The sequence below is a fragment of the Desmodus rotundus genome, chromosome 3, assembly GCF_022682495.2.
Source record: "Desmodus rotundus isolate HL8 chromosome 3, HLdesRot8A.1, whole genome shotgun sequence".
NCBI classification, from domain to species: domain Eukaryota; kingdom Metazoa; phylum Chordata; class Mammalia; order Chiroptera; family Phyllostomidae; genus Desmodus; species Desmodus rotundus.
In genome coordinates, this window is record NC_071389.1 from 175907032 (window position 1) to 175914085 (window position 7054).

Genomic DNA, 7054 nt, shown 5'->3' on the forward strand with positions numbered 1-7054 from the left:
TTGAACACCTTGCTGAAAACTTGTTACTTAGTTTACAAGCCCAGAGCTGTCTTTCTTGCCAATTGTTTTATTTTTGTTACTTGCATTTTTTTCATTTTTCAAATTAAATATAAAATCTCCCTGGCTGGTGTGGCTCAGTTGGTTGGAGCATCACCCCATGGACCAGCAGACTGTGAGTTTGATTCCTGACCAGGGCACATACCCAGGTTGTGAGTTTGATCCCTGGTTGGGTTGTGTATGAGAAGGTAACCAATTGATTCTCTCTCACATCGATGTTTCTCTCTCCTTCTCTCTCTCTCTCTTTCTCTTACTCTCTCTCTAAAAGCAATGAAAAAGTGTCCTTGTGTGAGGATAAAAAAATTAAAAAATTAAATATACAATCCACATTTCCTATTAAATGTTTCATGTATGAATAAAAAAGAACTGTTATAAGATTTATATAATTTATTGTGTGAATTAATATTTCTGTTGTTCTTGATTACATTTAAGTTACAGTTGGCTTTCAAACTTTGGGATTGTTTGAAAGCATGTGTGTTCCTCTTTTTAAATTGAATTTATTGGGGTGACATTGGATAATAAAATTATGTAAATTTCAGATTATACTTCTATAATGCATCATCTGTATATTTTGTCACATGTTCACCACCCTCATTACTCACTATAAACTCTTTCATTCTGGAATAATGTTAAAATTACTAAGCATACATAGAGTATGCAATGCTTGCAGAAGACTTTATAACATTTTGTATTTGTTATTCTTCACACCTGTGTAGTGGTACAAATTACCAGGAAGACAATATTCTCAGACCTGAGATGATAATATTTTTTAACTGTGATGTTTCACCCAACTAGCCACTTTTTATATAAGGTGAAAGAGAGATAAGATTCTTGTTAGAGAGGAGGATGATTGTGAGCTGAATCCAGAAAACAGAGCACTTGTGCAAGGTTAATGATGAGATATGGTGAGACTAAAGGATAGAAAGTAGGCGTAGTGTGAGAGAGAATAGAGTTAACCACAACAATAATAATGCTCAGGATTAAAGCGAAGGTGGCTAAGATCATGGAGGGTTGCTGTATAGTATGTACAATTGTATGGAACAACAATTATTTACAATAGTACTGGAAAACAATAATATGACAAGAAATATATGATTTGGATCACCAGAATAGAAAGTACCCAATCAAGAGTTGTGTGTTATTGGAACATGGGTGAAGTGAAAGAAGGAAAATTAAAATACAATAAAGAGAGAATAAGGAAAACCAGTCAAACAATGCAATTAAACAGAGAAAATGAGGAAAACTAAACATAAGGAAGAGAAATTTAAAAATACTAATAAAATAAAAGTGGTAAAAATAATGAAAAAATACACATAAACAATAAAATGCCCACTCTATGGGATAGCAAAGTGACATTTGTCTCTGTCAGTTTTTAGGGTTAGCCTTGTGCTCCCCTTTCAATCTGTCTCTGGACCCTTCATAACTCCACATCTTATTGTCTCACTTGGGGGAAGAAAAAAAGGGGGAAAAAAAGAGAGAGGAACCAAAAAGAAAAAAAAAGCATCCTGCTGACTTTAAACCTGTTCAGTGAGTTCTGCTGGTCTTCCTAGATGCCACAGGAAGAGGGAGGCTGTGCTTTGCTTTTCTCCCATCCTAGGGAACTGAGTTTTCATCAGCATGAAGAAGGAAATAGAAACTATAAACAAAAACCAGGAATAAATGAACAATAAAATCTCAGAAATAAAAAACACATTAGAAGGAATTACAAGTAGGCTGGATGAAGCAGAGGATTGAATCAGCGAGCAGGAAGACAAGGTAGCAAAAAAAACACCCAGATAGAGCAAGAAAAGGAAAAGAGACTCAGAAAGAATGAGCATGTGGTAAAGGAGCTGCAAGACAACATGAAACATAATAATATCTGTATAATAGGGATACCAGAAGGAGAAGAAGAAGAGCAAGGGATAGAAAACCTGTTTGAGAAAGTAATGATGGAAAACTTCCCTAATTGATACCACAGAAATACAAAGGATTATAAGAAACTACTACAAAAAACTATATGCCAAGAAATTTGAAAACCTAGATGAAATGGACAAATTTCTAGAAAAATATAATCTTCCAAAACTGAATTAAGAAGAAGCAAAAAGCCTGAACAGATCAATAACAGCTGATGAAATGGAAGCAGTAATCAAAAAACTCCTGACACACAAAAGCCCTGGGCTGGACGGTTTCACAGGAGAATTCTACAGAGTATTTAAGGGAGAGCTAATCCCCACCCTCCACAGATTATTCCAAAAAATCCAAGAAGATGGAAGACTCCCAAACTCTTTTTACGAAGCCAGCATCATCCTAATCCCAAAACCAGATAAAGACACAACAAAGAAAGAAAACTTCAGGCCAATCTTGCTGATGAATATAGACACTGAAATCCTCAACAACATATTCGCAAACCATATCGAGCAATACCTTAAAAAGATCATACACCATGACCAAGTGGGATTCATCCCAGGGATGCAAGGATGGTACAATATTCACAAATCAATAGACGTAATACATCACATAAAAACTTGGCTAAAGAAAAAAGTCACATGATCATATCAATAGATGAGGAAAAAGCATTTGATAAGGTACAGCACCCATTTATGATCAAAACACTCAGCAAAGTGGGAATAGAGGGAGCATTCCTCAACATAGTAAAGGGCATATATGAGAGACCTACAGCCAACATCATACTCAATGGGCAAAAACTTAGAGCTTTCCTAATAAGATCAGGAATAAGACAAGGTTGTCCACTTTCACCACTTCTGTTCAACATAGTATTGGAAGTCCTAGCCACAGCAATCAGACAAGAAAAGGAAATAAAAAGTATCCAAATTGGCAAAGAGGAAACAAAACTGTCATTGTTTGCAGATGACATGATAGTGTACATGGAAAATCCTATAGACTCCACCAAAAAACTGCTCGACCTAATAAATGAATTTGGTGAAATGGTGGGATAAGTCAATATCCAGAAATCAAAGGCATTTTTGTACACCAACAATGAAACATCAGAAACAGAAATCAGGAAAAAAAATCCCATTTGATAGAGCAACAAGAAAAATAAAATACCTAGGAATAAATCTAACCAAGGAGGTAAAATACCTGTACTCAGAAAACTACACAACACTGAAGAAAGAAATTAAGGAAGACACAAACAAATGGAAACATATACTGTGTTCATGGATTGGAAGAATAACATCATCAAAATGGCCATACTATCCAAAGCAATTTATAGATTCAATGCAATACCTGTTAAAGTACCAATAGCATATTTCACAGATATAGAACAAACAGTTCAAAAATTTATATGGAACCATAAATGTCCCTGAATAGCCACAGCAATTTTGAGAAAGAAGAGCCAAGTAGGAGGGATCACAATACCTGATATCAAAATGTATTACAAGACCACTATAATCAAAACAGCCTGGTACTGGCATGAAAACAGGCACATAGACCAATGGAACAGAACAGAGAGCTCAGAAATAAACCCAAGTCTCTACAGTTGATTAATACTTGACAAAGAGGGCAGCAGCATAAAATGGAGCTAAAATAGCCTCTTCAACAAATGGTGTTGGGAGAGCTGGACAGCTACATGCAAAAAAAAAAAAAAAAGAAACTCGAGCACCAACTTACGCCATACGCAAAAATAAATTCAAAGTGGATAAAAGACTTAAATATAAGTCATGACACCATAAAAGTCCTAGAGGATAACATAGGCAGGAAAATCTCAGATAGTCCATGCAGCAATATTTTCATTGATATGTCCCCTAGAGCAAGGGACATAAAGGAAAGAATAAACAAATGGGATCTCATCAAAATAAAAAGCTTCTGCACGGCTAAAGAAAACAGCATTAAAATGAAAAGAGAACCAACAGTATGGGAAAACATATTTGCTAATGATACCTCAGACAAGGGTTTGATCTCCAAAATATATGAAGAACTCACACAACTCCAATCCAGGAAGACAAGCAACCCAATTAAAAAATGGGCAAAGGACTGGAACAGACACTTCTCCAAGGAGGACATACGGAGGGCCCAGAGACATATGAAAAGATGCTCAGTATTGCTAGCCATCAAAGAGATGCAAATTAAAACTACACGAGATACCACTTCACACTGGTGAGAATGACCATCATAAACAAAGCAACAAACAAGTGTTGGAGAGGTTGTGGAGAAAAGGGAACCCTAATGCACTGTTGGTGAGAATGCAGACTGGTGCAGCCACTGTGGAAAACACTATAGAATTTCCTCAGAAAACTAAAGATGGAACTGCCTTTTGACCCAGGAATTCCACTGCTAGGATTATATCCTAAGAACCCTGAAACACCAATTCAAAAGAACCTATACAGTCCAATGTTCATAGCAGCACAATTCACAATAGCCAAATGCTAGAGGCAACCTAAGTGTCATCAGTAAATGAATGGATCAAAAAACAGTGGTACATTTACACAATGGAATTCTATGCAGCAAGGAGAAACAAGGAGCTCCTACCCTTTGCAACAGCATGGATGGAACTGGAGAGCATTATGCTAAGTGAAATGAGCCAGGCAGTGAAAGACAAATACCATATGATCTGACCTTTAACTGGAACCTAATCAACAAAACAAACAAGTAAGCAAAATATAACCAAAGACACTGAAATTGAGAACAGGCTGACAGTGACCAGAGGGGAGAGGGGAAAGGATTATAGGAGCAAAGGGTGAAGGGTTTGCAGGAACGACTATAAAGGACATTTACATGGACAGTAACAAGGAGTGGTGGAAACGGGAAGGAGGTGGGGAGGGCTGGGGTGGTGGGGAGGGGTGCGGGGAAAATGCAGAAAACTGTACTTGAACAACCATAAAAAGAAAATGTTAAAAAAAAATTATTTTTTTAAGTTAAAAAAAATAAAAATAAAAATTTGTATCTAAATAAAAAAATAATATTTTTTAAGTAGCAGCACATAATGTTCAGGACCAAGGGATAGATCCAACACTGTAAGTGCACATTTACACATTTTTTTAATGGAAATATGACCTTTGGCCTGAAAGACACCTCCATTTTATATTATGCTCCATAAAAAACTGAGCCTCAAGTCACCAGTTAGAGATTAAAATAAGAGTTGATGAAAATATTGCAAAAAGATTTTGCTGAAAATTCTTAGAATTCTCAGGAAACAGGATTCCATGAAGTGAGAGGGAAGGAGGGTGGTAAAATGAAAAAAGATTTTGCATATAAGAAACATCCTAGTTAAGTGAGAACAATGTTAAGCAGTTTAGACTTTATCCTGTAGGTGATGAGAGATATTTAAAGGATTTTAAAGTGGGAGCTGTCTTGACTAATATGTATTCCTAAAAGATCCCTCTGGATCTAGTGTGCTGGATGGATGGGAGAGAGTTGAGTCTGGAAGTCAGAAGAACAATTAAGAGTTTATTGCACTACCTCAAGAAAAAGTATAGAGAGCTTGGAATGAAATAGTGAGGGTAGGGAAGTAAAGGATGAGATAGATTTAAGAGATATTTTCAAGGAAGAATGAATTAGTCTGGAAAGTGTTAGAGAGGGACAAATCAGATTCATCCTCAAAATTTTGGCATGGACAAGTGGGTTAATGTTGCTATTATTCCCAGTGTACGGAATATAGTAGAGGAAGCAGATTTGGCAAGAGAAGAAAGTACATGGGTAACTATGGGACATGTTGAGTGCGCAGTGTCCGAAAGACTTAAGTATGAGCGAGGCAGCAATCTCTAGTGAACTTGAAACTGTGGATCTCAAGTCCAGAAGAAAGGTTTGGCCTATGATATAGATTTGGAAATATTTCTTGTCCAGTTGGTTTTTGAAGTCATGGGAGTAGATGAGATGAATAAGAAATGAATTCTGCAAAGGTGGTAGTATTGCTTCAGTGAATTTCCTGATGCAGAATGTTTTTCCATAATAAGGGAGAAGCTTCAGAAAGCACAGGGAATTTCTCAAGATGGGGCCATTGTTCTTTTAACGTTGAAGTAGTAGATGACTATTACTGTCAGAAAAGAGAGAGATAGTTAATAATAATGTGGCCCTTTCCTCAACAGTGCTCAATCATTGTGAATTTTTATTTATTTCTACTTCCATTGAGATCTTGGCTAGGTTGCTTCCAAAGTGGCTTCTGAAAGTATTGCCCAGTAATGTATTCCTGGAATAATGGTGTGGATTTAGGCTGCTCTTTGGTATCATAAATTATATGATCTCTGCTCCTTGGAAAACTACCACAGACATGCCTTTTCTACACTGTATTTGCCAACTTTACAAAAGCATAAAGTCTGGCTATGTTTCAGGCCCAACCTTACTTAACATCTACAGTACTTGTCTGCTTGAGTAATTCATGCAATCAAATGCTGAAATCACATGGCAAGAAAAGTTGGAATTGGTCAAACTTCAGCACTGAATTGAGACTAACTTAGGCCAATGTGAATTCGTTTCCTGGGAGTTGAAGGTATGATAGTTAGGAGTTTCTATAAGTGCTTCCGTGATAAATATTTTTACATATTTTTAATAGCAAAATAGTGAATGTTTTGCTTACCCAAATTCTAAGAGTCTTGGTGTCGAGGGTAAATGCACACTCTTTAAAAAACCCAGAAAATCTATGGTGCAATAGCATGTTTCTTTGGAAGGTCTTAATTAAGCCAAGCTATGTTGTTCCTTCTGCAACCACGGTAGTTAATTGTTCTCTCCTTGTCTTCCTGTAGATGATGACGTTATCAGACTGTCGTTAAGTTTTTAGTTCTAACACTTATTGTGCCATCAAATATGATTCAAAGTACAGGAAGACCTCATTAATTTGGACCTAACTTGAAGTTTGTGATAATTTAGGCAAGATGTGTTTTCGTTCCCTACACATTAGCATCATACTCGCTAGTTTTACTTCATCAGCAAACCCTTCCATGGCAAAATTTCTCAGGACAGCAGAGAGATTCTGAAGACCACACCTCTCCAGTGTGGTCCTTATCTCTTGTGTGTCCACATAAACTGTCACTGTCTGAAACCTATTTCTTTAATGGAAGCCTTT